This window comes from Eubalaena glacialis, chromosome 3 (genome assembly GCF_028564815.1).
Source record: "Eubalaena glacialis isolate mEubGla1 chromosome 3, mEubGla1.1.hap2.+ XY, whole genome shotgun sequence".
In the NCBI taxonomy this organism is placed as follows: Eukaryota; Metazoa; Chordata; class Mammalia; order Artiodactyla; family Balaenidae; genus Eubalaena; species Eubalaena glacialis.
The window spans coordinates 42,036,489-42,059,164 of record NC_083718.1 but is presented as its reverse complement, the minus strand read 5'-3'; positions in this window follow the sequence as shown (position 1 = coordinate 42,059,164).

Genomic DNA, 22,676 nt, shown 5'->3' with positions numbered 1-22,676 from the left:
GTTTACTCAAAACAGACTAATCTGTTTTTACCTTTGCCCACCCACATCTTCCTCCAGCCCCAGACCTGCTCACAGATCCATTAACATGATTACGCTGTCCCACCAATCACCTTCCATCCCAGCCTTCCTTACCTCTGCTTCACTGGAACTCTCGAAACTAACTTGCTACTGCAGCCACATCCCCAGCCATCTCTCCTTTGCCATCTCCTGCCACGTGCTGAGGGGGATGCTCTCAGTTACACGCTCTTGCTCTGCCGCAGACCTCTGCTCCTTCTCCACACATCAGGTGAGGTCACTGAAAGCTTCCTTCCCACCTCCCCCTACCAAGACTCTTTCCGCATGCCCCCATTCCTACCTCACTCATCTTATGAACCTATCCCTCCCTCCACTATTCAACACATATTTTGCACACTTAGTAGGAGCTACAACAGGCACTGGTTAGCAAATGGATAAGATGCGGAACTTGTCCTTAAAGAGCGTACAGCCTGGCTAAGAAGACAGTTTGCTAAGCCAATGAGAAGTGCTACTAATGTTGAAGGTATCTGACCCATTATGAAATAATGTATTTTCACACACTGAGGAGCCCTCACATTTAACTAGATATTCGAGAGGTTGCTAATAACACACTTCATCTATACATGAAGCAGGCCTGGCAGGACCACATCTGCCAGTGTGGTTAGTCCATTTCCAGTAACTCGATGAACTTGGGGGGAATAAGAAGGCCTACATTTCAACGTATTCTGTTAAGTCGGATTTTTTCTTCCCCTCCGGACTGTTCTCCAACTGGTCTGAATTAGTGAGGTCCAACTGTTTCTATTTAAAGAAAAAGGCAACAAAATCTTCAGGGTGTGCCTCCAAAAATCATGCCAGAAGACACACACACACACACACACACACACACACCCCGCCACCGCAGCCACCAACTCCATCATTCACACACTCTGCCCTAGGGACTGGGATGAACACTGACATACACTGTCAGGCAGCTGAGGAAAAAACAGAAGTTGGGCATCAGCTCAAACAGCTTGAAGCTAAAGAGATGGAAGGACGGCAGCGGGAGGGGCAGAGCAAGAGGGGGTTTGGTGAAGAAACGGTTCCAAGCACAACAGAAAAGGTCTCGCCTGAAGATTCTGGATTTCCTCTTTGGTTCTTTCAAAGAATAAGTCTCTGGTTCTATTTGGCTGGGGGACCAGCCCTTGTGGGGTGTGGCCTTGGGCTCTCTCTTCCCCTTCACAGTAACTCTATTGTTCAGAAACTGCGGCCAATTTATGGAAAGAGGTGGAATGTTTATGTAACTGACTCTGCTTTAGACAAGACGTTTGAAAGGGGAAAAAAATGACAGATGGAAGGAGGCCAGTCCAAACAGGGTTTTTCTTCCTTTCTGGACACAGATGTTGGAAAATGGAGGAGAGAGAAGGAGGGAGGGAGAGAAGAAAGTCAGGGGCTGAGAAGGAATGCCAAAGTCCAAGCTGGCCGGAGACGGCCAGAGTCTGTCTCTGTGGACAGGGGCAGAGCCTTGGGAGCAGAACCTCCATTTTTGGAAGCTGCTGTTTTAATTAAATAGGTCAAGCCAGTCAGAGCAGCTCTGGTGTGGGGTCTGGATCTCATTAGCGTAAAATGGGTGGGGCAGGGCTGGCCGTGAGGGAGTGGATCCCCTGGTGTGTACTTGAGGGGCGGGGGCCAGGGATGAGGGAACTTCTTTACTGCTTTCCCCAAAGCTAGGCCCCCAGCAGCTGGGGCTGCCAGGAGGCCCAGACCACAGATGGAGAATGCGCTTCATTAAGCAAGGAGTCCACTCTACAGCCTGGAGGCGCAGGCAGACTGGAAAAATCAGAACTGCTCTGAGGGGGAGCCACAGGGACAAATCTCACCCCTTCGCTCAGCCCAAGTGGGTGAGGAGTTAGGAGAATGCGCCTCACGCCTATAACTTCCCTTGAAACTTGGGGGCTAACTTCGGACACAGAAGGCAAAGACAGTACCAGGATGAGTTGAAATATTTGTCTTCCAGATTACAGGATTCCCATCTTTGGGAGCCCCCATCTGATAGAAGAGACAGTTCTCTGCCCTTAGAGAACCCCAGTTTCATGGGGGAAATCCAATCCCTGCATTTAGGGATCCCCGATAGACATCTCCTGACCCTGGGGTCTCCAGTCTGATAGGGAAGGCAGGACTGTAGCAAACGAAACAGACACGAAACTCATACCAAATTAGCATGAAAAGAGGCTCCACTGAATTTCACGCAAAGTGAGGACACGACTCACCAAAGGAATTATATTTACAGTGGGAAGGGGTTAGGGATGTTTCCAATAAAAGGGCAGTTTTGAGCAGCTGTATGGCCATGGCTTGGCAAGGACAATAGGACAACAGGCTGAGTATGAGAGTCTATGAGCTGCACATTCTTAGCTCTTAGGGAGCAGGGGTTAGAAGCCCACATCCCCAGAGGTCTCAGTTTGACTAGTCCAGGGTGCTGAGGCAGGGCCTGGATCTCCAACATCTGATAGTAGGAGAATAAAGCCAAATCGACGGACTGCTAAGTTTTCCCCAAGGGATTCAAACCCAGCCGCTGGGATTGCTGGGTCAGGCTGCAATGACATCTCTGCCAGCACATCCAAGAGGCCAAAGACTTGTCAGGTGTCCCCCAAGAATAAAATGACCATACCTTTTCTCATCAAAATGGAGACATTTGGGAGAGGGAAAGGGATGTTATTAATAATTATGCCGGCCCACAAGCATAAACCGGGACTGTTCCAGATAAACCAGGACATTTTGCTATCCTCTCTTCCTAAAATCTTTCAGGGCCTAGGTGTGCGTGCAGCTGAGGTTTTAGGCAACCAGAAAATTAGCTTCAAATATCGCCCTCAGCACCTCAATTCTATTTGAAGATTTTAGGAGAAATATGATTACTATGCTAAATAAAACATATATATATACACATATATACATACATATATACATATAGAGTATGTGTGTGTCTGTGTACTTATGAGTAGTATATGTGTGTGCTGTGGTAGACATATATACACACCTATGTCTATATAGGTAGATAGAGATATATACACATATAATACAGAATTTTCAAAAAATATTTAAATTAAAATGAGAGACCTCAAAAAACTTAATTCTTGTAGCAACCCTCTTGGGACTATGTCCCCAGCATCCCAAGGGGCACTATCATAGATATATGTTATTTGTGGTTGCCCAAATCTTTTAGACACCCTCTCGATATTTTAATAGCTCTTCAGAGCATACATCCTACTTTCCCAAGAAAAGTAAAACAAAATGACACTGCCCAGGTTTTCCAGTTTCCCTTGCTGTGAGGGGCAGGTAAGGGCTTTAAGTTCTACCTGTCAGATGCACTTTTGACTGAGAACAGAGTTACCTAAAGACAGGGATGTAGCAGGGGTCATCCTTTTTTTGCTGGCATCAGATTGCAACAGGCACAGTATGGGTCAGAGCTAGCAGCTTCCTGCTCCTGATAGAGGCAGCAGCTCCCGTGGCAGCCAGATCTGCAGTGTGGCTCTGGGAGTTGTCCTAGAAACTCAGCTGGAGTCTATTTTTTCAGTACTCCCAATATCCTTAAAAAATCTCATTATACTTAAGCCAGATGGAGAAGATTCCCGCTTTTTTGTTTTGTTTTGTTTTACAAGGAAGGACTCCGATAATACAGATGATTCAGGGGCAAAGTTTGAGGAGAATTTTGCTACACAGTGCAAGGGAAGGGGCTCATCCCAGGGGAAATTTAGTCCCAGGGAATGAAGTGGGACTCTAAAACAAACCTATCTCATTTATCGAGTGCCCAGCCCTGGCCTCTTCAACCGGGGTCCACATCCACTTGCTTCCCTCTGTTCTTCCCTCCACTGTCCTGCATCTCTGGAGTTCCATTGCGTTTCCTGCCTTTGTGTCCTCACACTGACCCTCAGAAGTAAGGAGTCAGGGGCTACTTCTCTCTATGGTTCAGGAAGGGAAAATGAGGTCCAGAGAGGGCGGAGTCGTGGCCATGGTTGTGCAGTGGCAAAGCGTAGAGCTGAGACGGCACATCCATTCTTAGTCTCTATCTTGCTTCCGAAGCCGTGATTCCCTGGATCCATGAGCAGCCAGCTCAGGCCCCTGCAGACCTCATTAGCTTGGTGAACAGTGAAAGGAGCAGCCTGACTCAGATGTCCCACCTCTGCCCTGAGGCCTAGTAATGCTGGGTACATCACTAGCCTGCTTTGAGCCTCAGTTTCCTTATCTGTTCAGTGAAGGCATTGGAACAGCTCTCTAATTCTTAACCTTTTGGACGTCATAGACTCTGTTAAAAATCTGATCCTCTTTCTCCTTGTCTCTACTCCCCACCCCCAAAAATGGACACATAATATGTTCTGTAAAATTTCAAGGGGGTTGTAGACCATTTGAAGTCCAGGTTTTCAATGAAGGGATTCAAAGCTTTAACCAGACTCCCCCAAAAAACTAAAACCCCCAAATTTCAAGAACTTTGCTCTCAGGTCTCCGTGGGCGATGATTTTGGAGAATTCGATGCTGGAAAGGCCTGCTTATCTTGGTGCTGCCCCTTGAAGGAGTCTTTTGCTTCATTGAGCCACACAGTTCTCTCATCTGTAAAATAAAGATAATAATACCTGCCCTGGCAACGTTATAGGATTGTTAGGAGAATTATACCGCAATTGAGGTAAAAGGTTTTATAAGCCAAAAAGTATTTTATAATATGAGAGCTCAATTAGCCAGCTTACTTTTTCCTTTTCTAACATCTGGGGGTTGGTGGTGACATCCAGCCAGAGCTCACCGAATTCCTGGTATGAGAACTGAACCCCACCGAATTCCTGGTATGAGAGCTGAACCCCTCTTGCTGACAGGTGGTCCTCTCCCCACTCCCAGGGCCTCACTGAGGCTGCACCATGTTCCACAGTCCAGGCCTGTGAACATCATTTCCATCAAAGCTCTCTGCTCCTTGTAGCCCCCGTCTCCCTCTACTCAACATACTGATGGTGGGGACAGTCACGTGGTCACCCACCCACTTCTATTCCACAAGGTGGCAACGAGCAGTCCGGGAGGAAGGATGGACTTGATGAGTACAGTGCCATCTGTCCCAGTCCTGTGGTCCTCTCCATCACACTCCCATTTCTCATGTCTAAATTTGGGGGTCAACACATGAACCCAGAACTCATTCCCCCGGGATACTCTCAGACTGGAGGGATGCAGAGACAGGCAGGTGCAGCCTGATTAGAGGCTGGGACACACACTCACACACCCAGTCACACTCACCCGGGGTGGGTTGTGTCTGTCACAGGCTTGACCTGGCCTGCATGGCACCAAGGCACGACATCAAAGGAGGGGCGTGGTGGAGTTGGCAGTTACCCGGGCATGTGGCTCACCTTCCTGCCAGTATTTTCCCCGACAAGACTTCACTTGCCGCCTCTCTGGTAGCACAGAGGATTAAAGACTGCTCTGCTTCTAACAGAGGCCTTTGCCACCCTGGGAACACAGCTGTCTGCAGCCCCTTCCCACCCCGTCCTGGGGAGTGGTGATGATGTGAGGAGAGAATGGACCAGAGCCAGGCCAGCCCAAGATGTTAACCCCCTGGTGCTGGGAGTTTTCATCGGAAATCGCTGGGAGCGGCAGAGATTTTGATGCCTTCCTCTGGTCCCATGGCCTTGAACTAGAGGGCTGGGCCTGAGGGTCCCCAAGAAGCATGAACATGGTGCCCGGACAGCAGGGAGGAGAAGGGATGTGATTGTGAGCCAGGTGGGAGCTTCATGTCTCCCTGTACAAGGGATCATGGGGATCCAGGCTTAGACCCATAGCCAGGCCTTGGCCCAAAGGGTCCAGAACTACACTGTCCAGTATGGTAGCCACTAGACACATGTGGCTATTGAGCACTTGAAATGTATCTTGTCCTAAGTGATATGTGTTGTGTAAAATACACACCAGACTTCAAAGACTTAATATACAACAAAAAAGAATATGAAATATCTCATTCATTATTTTTCTATGGATTACACATTGGAGTGATAATGTTTTGTACATATTGGGTTAAATGAACTATATTATTAAAATTAATGTCACTCATTTCTTTGAAATTAAAAAATGTGGCTAATAGAAAATTTAAAATCACATACCTGGTTTGCACTATATTTCTACTGAACAGTGCTGGTCCTGCAAAAGTGAAGCAAAGAGCCCATCCAGGGTGGTCAGCTTTGGAGAGAGGACCAGCAAGGAAGGGCCTGCTATGCCCTCCTCACAGGCCTCACTATGAAGTTCATCTGGGGTTAGGAGCCTCCACAGAGCTTATCTGAGAATGGGCCAGACCTGGAACTAAAACCAGAGCTCCTGACGCCCATTCCTATGCTGGATTCCCTCAAGACAAGCCCCCATCATTCCCTTACTCTCAGGGCTGGGTTGATGAACTTGTGGCTTGCGGTGGAGGGGACGGAGGAGATGCCCCCCGGGATGCTGTGGCCTCTGTCTAGGGGAACATACCTGCTGGACCCACTGAGGTTTCAGGGACCAGGGGAGGGAGTAGTGGTGGGGATGGTACCCATTTCTTCCTGCTGGGAGGGCTTGTCACAGCCTCTGAGCTCAGAGAAGAGAGAGACCCCTTCCAACACAGGGCATGTTCTATTATTTATTAACCCCGAGGAGGGCTGCCCACGCCGGCCTTCCAGCTGGTTAATTGGATTTCATGACAACTTTTTTAAAGGGAATTTTCTGAGGAGCAGTGTTGTGTCCTGCCCCAGGGGTCCTGTGAGGTTTCCTCCATCTCCTTGAAAACACAGCCGCTGCTGTATAACACAGAGCTTTAATCATATATGTCAGGCTAGTCCCAGCCCCATCGGAAGCTGTGGTGAGGCTCACACAGCCGCTGATGCTCAGGGATGGGAAATGAGTCCCTTTCTTGGCTGAGATGAAGAAAATATACACTGTGTCTGGTATGCCGGGGACTGCTGGTTAATTTGTGTGCCACTTCTGTTTTGATTACAGACCCTGGTAGGTGAAAGTGTGCTGCTTATCAGAATCAGAATGTCATAGGTTTGCATTTCCTTCTGATGAGGAGACTCTAATAAACATAAGGTCTTGTGATAATAGTTATTATCAAGGCAGAGGCCCTATTTAAACAATTACTTGGAGAATAGGCAGCTAAACACTAGTGCGTTGTGATCTGTTCATTGTCCTTCCTCTGTGGTCAGTTCTGCCGTGGTTAAGACTTCATCTAAAGGATGCTCAGGGGTGAACAGCAGGGAAGGCTCCTGCTCATTCACGGCCACTCACTGTCTCGTGGCCTAAGCAACAGATAAGGAGAGGTGCAAGGTCTGCTGTGCAAAATCCTCCGATGTCCTAAGCTATGTTTTCAAGCGCAGGCAAGAATTCTCGATGTTATGGTAGGATTTACTGGAGAGCTCTTTTTAACTGTTAGATCCCTGCCAGAATGTGTTCATTTACAGGAAGGGTTGCTGAGGATGGAGGCTGAGAAACTTAAAGCAAGAAGGCAAGGAGCTGACACCCACTGTCCAGTGTCTTTCTTCTGCAGAGTTCTGACAGTAGATGCTTGTAGTAAGTATGTGCCCAAAAACCACTGCCCTGTGGTCCCCAGAGAAGAGTCCTATCCCAGGGTTTGGGAGGAACCCTGGAGAGAAGGGATGAAGGGGAGGCACTGAGGCACTGAAACCCCTAGAGATGTGGCTAGCAGAAGTTCAGGTAGCCAGGGAATCCCTTTGACTGTGGGCTCTCTCTTCCTGGTGTACTTGTTCATACCCCCTGAATGGTACCCAACATCAACAATAACAATGAGCACAGAGCTATTAGTATCATATGCCTGCACTGTGTAAAATGACTTACATGCATTATCTATTTACACATCCTAATAACTTAGTGATGTAGGTATTATCATTAGTCTCACTTACTCATGAGGAAACCAGAGCTTAGGGAAGTCAAGCCATTTGCTAGACACGAGATATTTATAGCAAGGTTGTGCCCATAAATCACTTCACAAATTTATGGAAAGCCAGGATTGTAACTAAGGTCTCTGATGTTAAAACCCATGTTTAATTCCGACTTTATAATTATATATATATATAAAAAGATTCTAGCTGAAAAGCATTATAGATGGGGGGGGGGATATTACATTTTATAAGTCATGGACCAGCCTATAATAGCCTGGGAAGTGCTCATACAAAATGTAGACTTTGGCTGCAAGCTAGGAAGGGTGCTCTCGCTAGAGACCAATCAGCCGGCATCTTGATCTTGGACTTCCCAGCCTTCAGAACTTCCCAACTGGCCCAGAAAGCTGTTTTCTTGGTTTTCCGCCAGCTCATCAGCCACAGGATCCAATCCATTGTCAGCACAGGCTGTTACAAATCCAACCTGGGTCCAGAGATGGGCTTTGGACTGTGCAGGCATAAAGGATAATAGTTTAAAAAAACAAATATACCAGAGGGCAGACAACAGAAGCAAGAAGAACTATAATCCTGCAGCCTGTGGAACAAAAACCACATTCACAGAAAGAGAGACAAGATGAAAAGGCAGAGTGCTATGTACCAGATGAAGGAACTAGATAAAACCCCAGAAAAACAACTAAATGAAGTGGAGACAGGCAATCTTCCAGAAAAAGAATTCAGAATAATGATAGTGAAGATGATCCAGGACCTCGGAAAAAGAATGGAGGCAAAGATCAAGAAGATGCAAGAAATGATTAACAAAGACCTAGAAGAATTAAAGAACAAACAAACAGAGAGGAACAATACAGTAACTGAAATGAAAACTACACCTGAAGGAATCAATAGCAGAATAACTGAGGCAGAAGAACGGATAAGTGACCTGGAAGACAGAATGGTGGAATTCACTGCTGCAGAACAGACTAAAGAAAAAAGAATGAAAAGAAATGAAGACAGCCTAAGAGACCTCTGGGACAACATTAAATGCAACAACATTCGCATTATAGGGGTCCCAGAAGGAGAAGAGAGAGAGAAAGGACCAGAGAAAATATTTGAAGAGATTATAGTCGAAAACTTCCCTAACATGGGAAAGGAAATAGCCACCCAAGTCCAGGAAGCGCAGAGAGTCCCATACAGGATAAACCCAAGGAGACACACGCCGAGACTTATAGTAATCAAATTGGCAAAAATTAAAGACAAAGAAAAATTATTGAAAGCAGCAAGGGAAAAATGACAAATAACATACAAGGGAACTCCAATAAGGTTAATAGCTGATTTCTCAGCAGAAACTCTACAAGCCAGAAGGGAGTGGCATGATATACTTAAAGTGATGAAAGGGAGGAACCTACAACCAAGATTACTCTACCCAGCAGGGATCTCATTCAGATTCGATGGAGAAATCAAAAGCTTTACAGACAAGCAAAAGCTAAGAGAATTCAGCACCACCAAACCAGCTCTACAACAAATGTTAAAGGAACTTCTCTAAGTGGTAAACACAAGAGAAGAAAAGGACCTACAAAAACAAACCCAAAACAATTAAGAAAATGGTCATAGGAACATACATATTGATAATTACCTTAAATGTGAATGGATTAAATGCTTCAACCAAAAGACACAGGCTTGCTGAACGGATACAAAAACAAGAGCCATACATATGCTGTTTACAAGACACCCACTTCAGACCTAGGGACACGTACAGACTGAAAATGAGGGGATGGAAAAAGATATTCCATGCAAATGGAAATCAAAAGAAAGCTGGAGTAGCAATACTCATATCAGATAAAATAGACTTTAAAATAAAGAATGTTACAAGAGACAAGGAAGGACACTATGTAATGATCAAGGGATCAATCCAAGAAGAAGATGTAACAATTATAAATATATATGCACCCAACATAGGAGCACCTCAATACATAAGGCAACTGCTAACATCTTTAAAAGAGGAAATCGACAGTAACACAATAATAGTGGGGGATTTTAACACCTCACTTACACCAATGGACAGATCATCCAAAATGAAAATAAATAAGGAAACAGAAGCTTTAAATGACACAATAGACCAGATAGATTTAATTGATATTTAGAGGACTTTTCATCCAGAAACAGCAGATTACACTTTCTTCTCAAGTGTGCATGGAACATCCTCCAGGATAGATCACATCTTGGGTCACAGATCAAGCCACAGTAAATTTAAGAAAATTGAAACCATATCAAGCATCTTTTCTGACCACAACGCTATGAGATTAGAAATGAATTACAGGGAAAAAAACATAAAAAAGACAAACACATGGAGGCTAAACAATACGTTACTAAATAACCAAGAGATCACTGAAGAAATCAAAGAGGAAATTAAAAAATACCTAGAGACAAATGACAATGAAAACACGACAATCCAAAACCTATGGGATGCAGCAAAAGCAGTTCTAAGAGGGAAGTTTATAGCTATACAAGCCTATCTCAAGAAACAAGAAAAATCTCAAATAAACAATCTAACCTTACACCTAAAGGAACTAGAGAAAGAAGAACAAACAAAACCTAAAGTTAGCAGGAGGAAAAAAATCATAAAGATCAGAGCAGAAATAAATGAAATAGAAACAAATAAAACAATAGCAAAGATCAACAAAACTAAAAGCTGGTCCTTTGTGAAGATAAACAAAATTGATAAACCATTAGCCAGACTCATCACGAAAAAGAGGGAGAGGACTCAAATCAATAAAACAAGAAATGAAAAAGGAGAAGTTACAACAGACACCTCAGAAATACAAAGCATCCTAAGAGACTACTACAAGCAACTCTATGCCAATAAAATGGACAACCTGGGAGAAATGGACAAATTCTTAGAAAGGTATAACCTTCCAAGACTGAACCAGGAAGAAATAGAAAATATGAACAGACCAATCACAAGTAATGAAATTGAAACTGTGATTAAAAATCTTCCAACAAACAAAAGTCCAGGACCAGATGGCTTCACAGGCGAATTCTATCAAACATTTAGAGAAGAGCTAACACCCATCCTTCTCAAACTCTTCCAAAAAATTGCAGAGGAAGGAACACTCCCAAACTCATTCTATGAGGCCACCATCACCCTGATACCAAAACCAGAAAAAGATACTACAAAAAAACAAAATTACAGACTAATATCACTGATGAATGTAGATGCAAAAATCCTCAACAAAATACTAGCAAACAGAATCCAACAACACATTAAAAGGATCATACACCATGATCAAGTGGGATTTATCCCAGGGATGCAAGGATTCTTCAATATAAGTAAATCAATCAATGTGATAAACCAAATTAACATATTGAAGAATAAAAACCATATGATCATCTCAATAGATGCAGAAAAAGCTTTTGGCAAAATTCAACACCCATTTATGATTAAAAAAAACCTCCAGAAAGTAGGCATAGAGGGAACTTATCTCAACATAATAAAGGCCATATACAACAAACCCACAGCAAACATCATTCTCAATGGTGAAAAACTGAAAGCATTTCCTCTAAGATCAGGAACGAGACAAGGATGTCCACTCTCACCACTATTATTCAACATAGTTTTGGAAGTCGTAGCCATGGCAATCAGAGAAGAAAAAGAAATAAAAGGAGTACAAATTGGAAAAGAAGAAGTCAAACTGTCACTGTTTGCAGATGACATGATACTATACATAGAGAATCCTAAAGATGCCACCAGAAAACTAGTAGAGCTAATCAATGAATTTGGTAAAGTTGCAGGATACAAAATTAATGCACAGAAATCTCTTGCATTCCTATACACTAATGATGAAAAATCTGAAAGAGAAATTATGCAAACACTCCCATTTGCCATTGCAACAAAAAGAATAAAATACCTAGGAATAAACCTACCTAGGGAGACAAAAGACCTGTATGCAGAAAACTATAAGACACTGATGAAAGAAATTAAAGATGATACCAACAGATGGAGAGATATACCATGTTCTTGGATTGGAAGAATCAACATTGTGAAAATGACTATACTACCCAAAGCAATCTACAGATTCAATGCAATCCCTATCAAATTACCAATGGCATTTTTTATGGAACTAGAACAAAAAATCTTAAAATTTGTATGGAGACACAAAAGACCCCGAATAGCCAAAGCAGTCTTGAGGGAAAAAAACGGAGCTGGAGGAATCAGACTCCCTGACTTCAGACTATACTACAAAGCTATAGTAATCAAGACAATATGGTACTGGCACAAAAACAGAAACATAGACCAATGGAACAAGATAGAAAGCCCAGAGATAAATACACGCACCTATGGTCAACTAATCTATGACAAAGGAGGCAAGGATATACAATGGAGAAAAGACAGTCTCTTCAGTAAGTGGTGCTGGGAAAACTGGACAGCTACATGTAAAAGAATGAAATTAGAACACTCCCTAACACCATACACAAAAATAAACTCAAAATGGATTAGAGACCTAAAAGTAAGACCGGACACTATAAAACTCTTAGAGGAAAACATAGGAAGAACACTCTTTGATATAAATCACAGCAAAATCTTTTTTGATCCACCTCCTAGAGTAATGGAAATAAAAACAAAAATAAACAAATGGGACCTAATGAAACTTAAAAGCTTTTGCACAGCAAAGGAAACCATAAACAAGACGAAAAGACAACCCTCAGAATGGGAGAAAATATTTGCAAACGAATCAACAGACAAAGGATTAATCTCCAAAATATAGAAACAGCTCATGCAGCTCAATATTAAAAAAACAAACAACCCAATCCAAAAATGTGCAGAAGACCTAAATAGACATTTCTCCAAAGAAGACATACAGATGGCCAAGAAGCACATGACAAGCTGCTCAACATCACTTATTACTAGAGAAATGCAAATCAAAACTACAATGAGGTATCACCTCACACCAGTTAGAATGGGCATCATCAGAAAATCTACAAATAACAAATGCTGGAGAGGGTGTGGTGAAAAGGGACCCCTCTTGCACTGTTGGTGGGAATGTAAATTGATACAGCCACTATGGAGAACAGTATGGAGGTTCCTTAAAAAACTAAAAATAGAATTACCATATGACCCAGCAATCCCACTACTGGGCATATACCCAGAGAAAACCATAATTCAAATAGACACATGCACCACAGTGTTCATTGCAGCACTATTTACAATAGCCAGGTCATGGAAGCAACCTAAATGCCCATCGACAGACGAATGGAAAAAGATGTGGTTGGGCTTCCCTGGTGGTGCAGTGGTTGAGAATCTGCCTGCCAATGCAGGGGACACGGGTTCGAGTCCTGGTATGGGAAGATCCCACATGCCACGGAGCAACTAGGCCCGTGAGCCACAACTACTGAGCCTGCGCGTCTGGAGCCTGTGCTCCGCAACAAGAGAGGCCGCGACAGTGAAAGGCCCACGCACCGCGATGAAGAGTGGCCCCCGCTCGCCACAACTAGAGAAAGCCCTCGCACAGAAAAGACCCAACACAGCCAAAAATAAATAAATAAATTAATTAATTAAAAAAAAAAGAAGATGTGGTACATATATACAATGGAATATTACTCAGCCATAAAAAGGAACAAAATTGGGTCATTTGTTGAGATGTGGATGGATCTAGAGACTGTCGTACAGAGTGAAGTAAGTCAGAAAGAGAAAAACAAATATTGTTTATTAACACATATATGTGGAACCTAGAAAAATGGTACAGATGAACCAGTTTGCAGGGCAGAAATTGAGACACAGATGTAGAGAACAAACGTATGGACACCAAGGGGGGAAAGCGGTGGGGGTGGGGGTGGGGGTGGTGGTGGTGGTGGTGTGCTGAACTGGGCGATTGGGATTGACATGTATACACTGATGTGTATAAAATTGATGACTAATAAGAACCTGCTGTATAAAAATAAAATAAAATTTTAAAAAAAAATGTGTACCTTGAATTGGCCTTGAGGGGCAGTTACTCTTTGCATAAGCGAGGACAGGGCAAGGTTATCCCAGGCTAAGCGAGAAGCAGGGGTGAGGGCTGGGAGATGGGAAGGAGCGGATCAGCAGGAGAGGATACTGAGAAGACAAAAGTGGCTGGAGCAGATGCTTCCCTACAGGGAGCAGGAGGTGGGGTTGGGCAAATAGCCTGGGCTGAAGTCTGGAGGGCACTGAGAGGCCTGAGAGGTGAAGAAAACTGCTAGCCTGGCGATTTTGGACAATCAGCCAAAGGAAGGAAGGAATGCCTGGAGACAGATGGGGAGCTTTTGAGAAGAGGTGAGGTCTGGGGTAAATCAGGGCTGTCATGGTAGTTCATTTCCAATTTAAAGATAACTAGAGGGAGAAAACTGGCCAATTATGGGACAGAGGGAGAAGTTCAGGGGACTCTGAGACTCCAGTTGGAGAATGTGGACAGAGGATCTCTCCCCACAGCTGTCCCCCAGCACAGTATGAGGCCACCCAAATCTGGGGTCTCCTGTGCATCCCCCGACACTACTGTTCTGCAGGCCTGGCTTGGAGCTAGCATCTCCCTTCCCAGCTCCTCCCTGCCCCCTTCTGCAGAAAGGCTGAGACAGTCCTCATTTCTCCAGCCTCTTGTTTCTCTAATTTTATGATTGTATGAAAATAAGGTTCCCAAATTGCCTTTAATTAGCTTTAATAAGACAGCTTTTTTTTCTAATTAAAATGATTATTAAGAAACCATTTATTGAGAATGAACGCAGTTGTTAGAACGTAGGAGAATTCTGAACTCAATAATAATAACAGCAGCCACCACCATCCCCTTTAGACCACCGGTTCACCTGCCGCACTCCTTAACTCCAATGGGGTGGCACTCAGGCTAGGGGCCCAGGGTTTCAACCCTCTTCGTCTCCAGGACACCTCCAAGAGCAGCTGCTGCCTGCATTCCTAGTGCGGCTCCTTTCCTCGGCACTGGGGTTCTTACTATAGACTATGGCCCTGGTAAGTAAGCACCGGGGTTTGTCTATCAAAGAGTCTGTGCAGCTGAGCAAAGCTGGGCAGGCAGACAGAGGGCGGTGAAACTTGGAGATTTACTTCATCTCCCAGGGGCCTTGGTCTCCCAGACGGTGAGAAGGGTGAGTGGGCCCCGGTGGCCTGAGAGGGAGGCCTCTTCGGCTCTAGAGCTTGGCGATGCTAAGGCGCCTGATGCAGGCTGCGCTTGTGGAAATGCACACCTCCGGGTAGTGGGGAAGCTTAGGAATGGCAGAGCCCCGCAGCTCGTTCAGTTCTCCTCCCCTCCCTCTCCGGGAGGGCTGTGCAGGCAGCCGAGGCCAGGGACTCCTGTCACGGAACGCGTGAGGAGCCTCAAAGGCGCCCGGAGCCCGCAAGGAAGAAGCGGGCGCGGAGCAGCGAGGCGAGACCCAGGCGCTGGGCCCGAGGCACGGAGGTGTAGCTCCCTGGTCCCCCGGTCCCCGGGTCCCCGGCTGCAGCGCTCTCTCCCTCCAGCCCCCACCCCGCCCCTGGCTGCGCAGTTGCCGACAGCTCCCGGATGGCGGCGAATGGCTTGTGCCGTCATTTTCCCTTCCTGTAGGGAGGGGGCTGGGGGCCGGAGTCCGCGGAGGACTGTACCGAGAGCCGGGTAGAGCGGGGAAGGGGCGATCAGGTCGAAGGTGGCGCAGAAATCGGGGCTGGAGGAGAGGCCCTGGGCATTTTCTAGGGACGTCGTCTGGTCTGTGTCTGCCTTCTCGGGCCGTGGGTCCTTCCAGGGACCTGGTCAGCTTGAGGTCTGCTGCGCATTAAACAGCGGTGTTTGTTTTTGTTGTTTAATGTCACAGTGGAAAGAACGTGGGCTTCGAGTCCCACAGCCCTGGGCTCCAATTCGGTCGGCCGAATTACTGCTTTGTGACCTTTTGTGATACTTAACGGAGCCTTAGTTTCCCGACAGCTTTCTTCCCACGGGCAGCTCTAAGGATTATATGCAAACACTGAGATGAAGTTGCCCAGTCGGAAGCTTGAGACCCAAGCGCTAGTGTGGGAGGAATGTGCACTTGACCTCAGCCAGTGAAGGCGAAGGCAAAGCTTCGAGGCCCTAAACGCAGGGCTCGGAGGTCCTTGCCTCCTCGGTCGCTGGCTGGCGGCCGGGTCAGCCAGTCCTCACCTGTTCTCACCCCAGGGGCGGGTCGGAATCCGCGAGGGCGGATTAGGAGACACCGCGCTGGAGACCCCCGCAGGGGCCTGTTATTAGCGAGTCGGGGGCCGGGGGCTTTGTAAAAGCTCCCCAGGGGGTGCCACGGGGCCGCCAGAGTTAAGAACCGGTGATTCCTTTCCTCTCCAGGGAAGGAATAAACAAAGAGGCCTAGGTGGGGAGGGAGCGAAGGGAGCTAGTAGGTCCCCTCCAGTCTGCAGGTGGCCTCTTCACATGCCCACGGCCACAGTCACATGCACGCCCATGCACACACTCACGCACACTCAGAGGGACCCACAGCATCCCTACACAGGCGCGCGCGCGCACACACACGCCCACTCACGTTGTCACGGGCACTCACACCCACACGCACTATTTTCTCCGGGCGAGCCCGGCGGCCGGGACTCTGGCCCACCTCGCGCTGGCGCGGACGTCTGCAATGGGGTCCCGCCCTGCAGCTCCGAGGGTCGCCGGTCCCGCGGCCCGGGGTGCGCTGCTGATGACAGCGCGGCTTCTCCGAGCCCGGGGCTCTCGGCAGAGCCCCAGCCGGGCCGCGCGGCGCTCGCTCCGGCTCTTTGTTATGCTAATTCCCCTTCCCAGCTGGTGCCAGCTGCCTGCACAATGAGCGCCCCGAGCCCTCGCCAGTCCTCGCCAGCCAGGGAGTGGGGGCGGGGTGTGGGGTTGCTCTGCGACCTGCGCTCTGGATCCCAGCTTGGCCCAGCCTGGCGGGGTGGTGGGCTGCTCCCCTCGAACGCAGCTTCCCCACGTCCTCCCCTCCCCCACGCTAGCAGGGCCGCGCCCCTCGGGGCCTGCAGGGCATCCACTGATTCATTCCAGTCACCCCGGCTGCCTGCCTTCCAGGTGCCAGGGCTTGATGAAAAGTAAAAGGCTCCTCGGCGGCTCGAGAGCAGTGCGGATGAAAGAGAAGCAGCCGCCTCCCAGACCACACAGCTAATCCTCCCATAAACCTCGAGCAAATAAGGGGAGAGGAAGGACAGGCCGGCTACAGATGTGGAGTGCAGCCTCCGGGGATCCCCAAATTAAAACTCGTGCAGGGGAAGCACTTGGACCACCACCAAATGAGACTAATTGGGTTACGGGACCATAATCTTGGCTCATATGAAAAAAAAAAATAAGTTACAGTCACAGCTGCAAGGACTGTCTTCACAAAAAGAAGGGGGAAAGTCCGCTATTTCATTACTCATAAACATGAGAGAGAAGAGGGTTCTCGGATCTCCTGCCCGCGTAGGACAGGCAGGCTGGTTGCTTGAAGGGGAGGACAATCTTGTGTCAGGAGGAGCGGCGCTGCGCCTGGCTGGCTCAGAATGTGTGGAGCTAATGGGCTAATGGATGGGGGGAGCCCTCTCCGGGGAGGGGGAGGGTAACGGTACTGAGACACCGCGGGGGAGCGTGGCCTATCTGGAGGAATGCATTTCAGGCAATTGGTTAGCAGCCATGTGCAGAATAGAATCATCTGGACGAAAACTCAGAGATTTATTCTTTAAGAAACATCCAGAAGCAGTTATCTCGGTTTCACTGGGGGAAAAATAATAAAGGCATACTGGGGAAGTAAAGGAAGGAGTGACACGTGTAGCAAATTCAAGTGAAAATCTAAAGAAAGATTTCCGGTTGTTTGAATCACAAATGTCAGGGCCAGAAGAGACCAAGGCCCTTTGAGTGGAGCCTCATCATTTGACAGATGGGAAATTAAGACTCAGAGAAGTTAAGGGCTTGTTGATGGTTAGACAGCTAGTGAGTGGTAGAGCCAGGCAAGAACCTGTCTCCTAACTCCTAATCTAGAGCTCTCAACATACTTGGTTATATTTCTATGGTTAAGAAACAGAAGTCATTTGATCAGAAACCAATGCAATAGACTATAGGTAAAAAGTTAGAAAATTTTAGAATGAGTTAAACCGTGTCTGCTCTATAATGAGCATAAGGATTGGAAATCAATCAATTCTTGCAAACTCCACCCCAGGGTTCTTCCTAACATTTATCTATTCATTCATCCATTGCAGCACCCAGATAGACAGATGGTCCCAGGATTTCTTTATGGGTCCTTTCTGTGCAGACTAATACCTTTTCCAGAGAGATCCCCCCGCCACACACACCCGCCAATGCCTCATGTCCCTTGCACATTAAGTCATCTTGGCTAATACCAGCTAGGTTAAGGCTAGACTGGTTAAGAATTCTAACTGAGCATGCTTACTGGTTGGAATACTACCCGCTGGAAAATAAAAAATCTACTCCAGGGGACTGCCGTGGTGCGCAGTGGTTAACAATCCGCCTGGACTTCCCTGGTGGCGCAGTGGTTAAGAATCCGCCTGCCAATGCAGGGCACACGGGTTCGGAGCCCCGGTCTGGGAAGATCCCACATGCCGCGGAGCAACTAAGCCCGTGCGCCACAGCTACTGAGCCTGCGCTCTAGAGCCCACAAACCACAACTACTGAGCCTGCATGCCACACCTACGGAAGCCCACGCGCCTAGAGCTGGTGCTCCACAACAAAGAGAAGCCACCGCAATGAGAAGACAGCACACCGCAACGAGGAGTAGCCCCCGCTCTCCGCAGCTAGAGAAAGCACGCGCGCAGCAAGGAAGACCCAACGCAGCCAAATAAATAAATAAATAAATTTATTAAAAAAAAAATCTCCTCCAGCTGCTGAGTTTCCAGGTAAGGGGAGAACAAGAGTCTGGAGATGGCCAGCCTGGATCTCCCTGGGCAGGTTGAGGTGTCCTCCCCCCCACCCCATGCCCCTCTCAGCTGTTCTGCTAGCTCAAATGGCAACTACTGGTGTCACTTATGAGATCCTAGAGCTCGGTTGGGTAGGAGGAGAAACTGTCCCAGAGAAGTTCTGGAACCATCACAGCACAACACTGCATTTTCTCTCACTCTGGCACCAATTTCTCATTCTCAAACTATATGGTTCAGTTTTGTCCTCATTTCAGTCCTAACAATCAGCAAGCATCACTACAGGTGAGGTACCTCAGCTTATGGAAAAATATATACTCTTGGAACATCGAGAGAGACAGAAATGTAATTTTAAAAATGAAATCCTATTCTGAAGTCATCAATTGGGCTCTGAGTTTAAAGGCAACATAGAAAGAAATGAGGTCTTGAAGTAGGGACAACCACTCCCTAGTTGAGCTGCTTTTAAACTTAGATCTTCTAAGTGGAAACTGTATCGAAGTTATTTTATAACTACTTTGAGGCCATGTCCTCAAAGTTATAATTATACAGAAAATTCTGCTTTGGCCTCCATTATCAGATATAGGAACATAAGGAATAATGCTTGGTCTGTATTTATTTACTCCATATTCTTTTCTGAGGAAAAACTAGGTCTAAGAGAATCATTCAATATAGTAATTGGATAAACTTGAACTTTGGCAAATCCTAGGGATGAATCAGAGGTCAGTGGTTTTTAATTTTTTCATTTGTAAAGGACACCTCTTACGCCTTTCAGGTAGCCAATGTTCTGAAAGATACTATCCTCAAAATAAATATATTTATTAGGAAAAATGACTTCATTTTCCCAGAGTTTCTTCTCAGTTTGTGCTGTGTTAACCCAGAGCTGATTTAATTCCAGCCAAGGGTAAAGAAATCTGACAACGTAAAGAAATCTGACAATTTCCTGCACAACTGCTTTCAGGAAATTTTATGATTTCCAATAAGCTTTTGAAATATTAAACATATCTCAGGAACACCAGTGACTACTTTCATAGCTGTCTAAGGGTCCTGGGTCCCCAGGTTGACACCATCCCTCTATTTAATTTCAAACTTGCTGTACAAAACCCAGGAGGCCGAATACTTTCCCCGAAAAGCATCTGGTACTGTCAGCTCCAGCTTTCAGGGGGTCCAGGGACATTAGCGGAGAAGTCATGGAGGCTCACTGCTATTTCACACCCATAATGTGTGCCCAGGCAAGGTCAAGCCACTTCCCCAATATTAAAGTCTTTAATCCTGACAAACTGACAAGGTGGGTACGGCATGCCACCCCATTTTACAGACAAGGAAACTGAGGTGCTAGGAAGTGAAGTGGCTTGCTGGCCAAGGCCAAGTTTGCACAGCTACACTGGCAGAGCTGGAATTCGCGTCCAGGCAGTTTGACTCCAAGTCCCGCACTCTTAACCCTCTGCTATATTCCAGTTTCACGAGAAACCCACAACCACTGTGCCTGAACTGAATAGGAGAGATGAGCTAATGCCTATACTTAGTCACAAAGACAGTTTGGTTGGTTTATTGAAAAGCACAGCATCTAAGGACTTGAAGAACAACAATGAGAACCCCTCCCAGCTCCCAGAAAGGACGGACAAGCCATTTCTCTCTTTTAGTACCTGAAATGGTTTTTCTTGTCTTCATAAAGAGGTTTGACCAAAAAATTGCCTTCTTTCCTTTTTAATCTTTAGACTTCTCCGTAAAGAAAGTGAATACACTCCTCAGTGCACGTGGAGTGCTGGATTTCCCAGACTTCTTCCCCTCCACTCCATCAGAGATCAACTCCCCAACCTTTTGCTGAAATCCCTTGCCTTGAAGGCTGTCATTCTCCATCTTTTCCTTATTATGCACACAGGGGTTGTGTGAGTTTGAGGATGGTATAGATGCCTGAGCACTGTGCCAGATGCGTTTCAGAGAGATCTGCTCACTTCTTAATTGACAGAATACAAGGGATACGTCACATCTGAGCTTAGCTCATTGCAGTTGCCTCAGAAGACATCTGCAGAAAAGCACCGTGTCTAGAAGTATCCGGGTTGGGTTCATGTGTGAGCTGACCAATCAGATGGGGTGGTGGAGGATCACACACCTGATGCCTGGACTCAGCTGCTCCCATGGAATGACCTGATTGGAGGCAATTCCTGCTGAAACCCCCCCCCCCCCGAAGTTCTGCTATTTACCCACTGTCTTGGGATCTCAGCAGGAAGCAAGATCACAACTTACATCTCTGCAGTTCTTTTCTGTGTGTGTTCTCCCCCCAAAATATGGCATTTTATACGATTTCATAATGTTAAATGAAGGGAACAGTTCCATTGAATGGGGTTGAGAAATACGGGAAATTTCATGAGAAACGACTAATTCATCTCCATACGTTCCATCAATTTCATTGTGGTCAAAAGCAGGTGTTTCCAGGCTGTGAATAAGTAGTTTGCATTTTAAAAATTAACAAATTGGACCAACACCAAGGAAAAAAAAACAGCAATAGACAGCCCACCAGAGAATTGTTTACCAAAGAAGATGAAGCTCATGGTGATGGTTTGCAAACACCACCAGACTAGCTTGTGTAAATTCCCTTCGTTTAGTCATCATTCTTCAGCCTGTCACAGATACTGAAGGGAAATGCAGAAACAGGAAATTACAGACTATTTTAAACAGCATGTTTTATTAAACTCACTTGCTGATGCACTTTATGGCAGGATGTGAGATTCAAGTGTTCATAACTTACATCTTTGCAAGTGCTTTTCCTAAGTGAATTCTCCCAGCTAAAATATGGCAAGTACACAGGGCTGGAAATAATCTCTAAACTAGTAACTGATTTACTCCAGGTCATGTAGCTATATCACATAAAATGGAGAAGTTTTAGCCAAGTGAAGAGAATATACCTTGCTTATTCACTATACTATAACTAAGAAAGCACTGGAGGCATCGTGCAGTTAACTTAAAAGATTCTTAATGCATTTATTTTAAACCACAGAATCAGAGCACAACAATCTTAAAATGAATTCCTAGAAAACATACATTGTCTCTTTTATTATTTAAATATTGATTTCATTCTTCTCTTCACAGGACATTTCTGTATCTAGTTTAAACCATCATTATTAATGCCATGTTGAATCCTTGTTTTTGAAAACGCCTAGTAAAACTGGCAGGAATGTGATTTCACTACAAATACAATGACTACAAATTTCAGGGACTGTCATAAAAGTGGGTTTGAACAACTAATTATTTTCAAAAACGTTTTCTGCTCATAATTTGTTTGAGGGATATAAAAGCTTAGCTGCATTGCAAACAAATCCTCATATCCCTGTCTGATATTTATTGTGAGGCTGGCACCTCTTAACACCCATGTCTTCTGCAAGTTGTTCTTGGCTCTCTTCTTGATACACAGAAAGGAAGTACTCAAGGGAAGCTGTAGTGCAAGTTCACGTTTGGAGGGGTGGGTAGCCATGATTTGATGGAGTTATAATCTATGAGCTCTAAAAGCAAATACCTTACATTCACTCGCTTCAGCATCTATTTAATAAAGTAGCAGGTAAAATGTTCAACATTTCCATTGTCTTAAAAGATCAGGCCGAAGATGCTTTACCCTAATTATTGATTGTCAAATAGTCACTGCCACTAGGTTTAAGTTCTTCCTACCTACCTTCCTCCCACGTCCCTGTCCCTACAATCCTGTCCCTAGGACACCTTCAAGGTGAACTATAGAATAATAGGATTTTAAGAGTGGAAGCATATAATGATACCTTTGCCCTTTTAAAGGGCCTTTGCCAGGCTATCCTCTACAAATCACCCACTTTAAGAGAGGAAGGACCAGAGGCAGAGGTTAATGATTTGGTTACAGACATGCACCTAGATGCCTAGGGGAGTAGCAATTAAAGGCACATTTGGGGAGCTGGGCCATTTTCTTAAGTGAAGATTTCCCCTCATTCAACTTTTAAAAG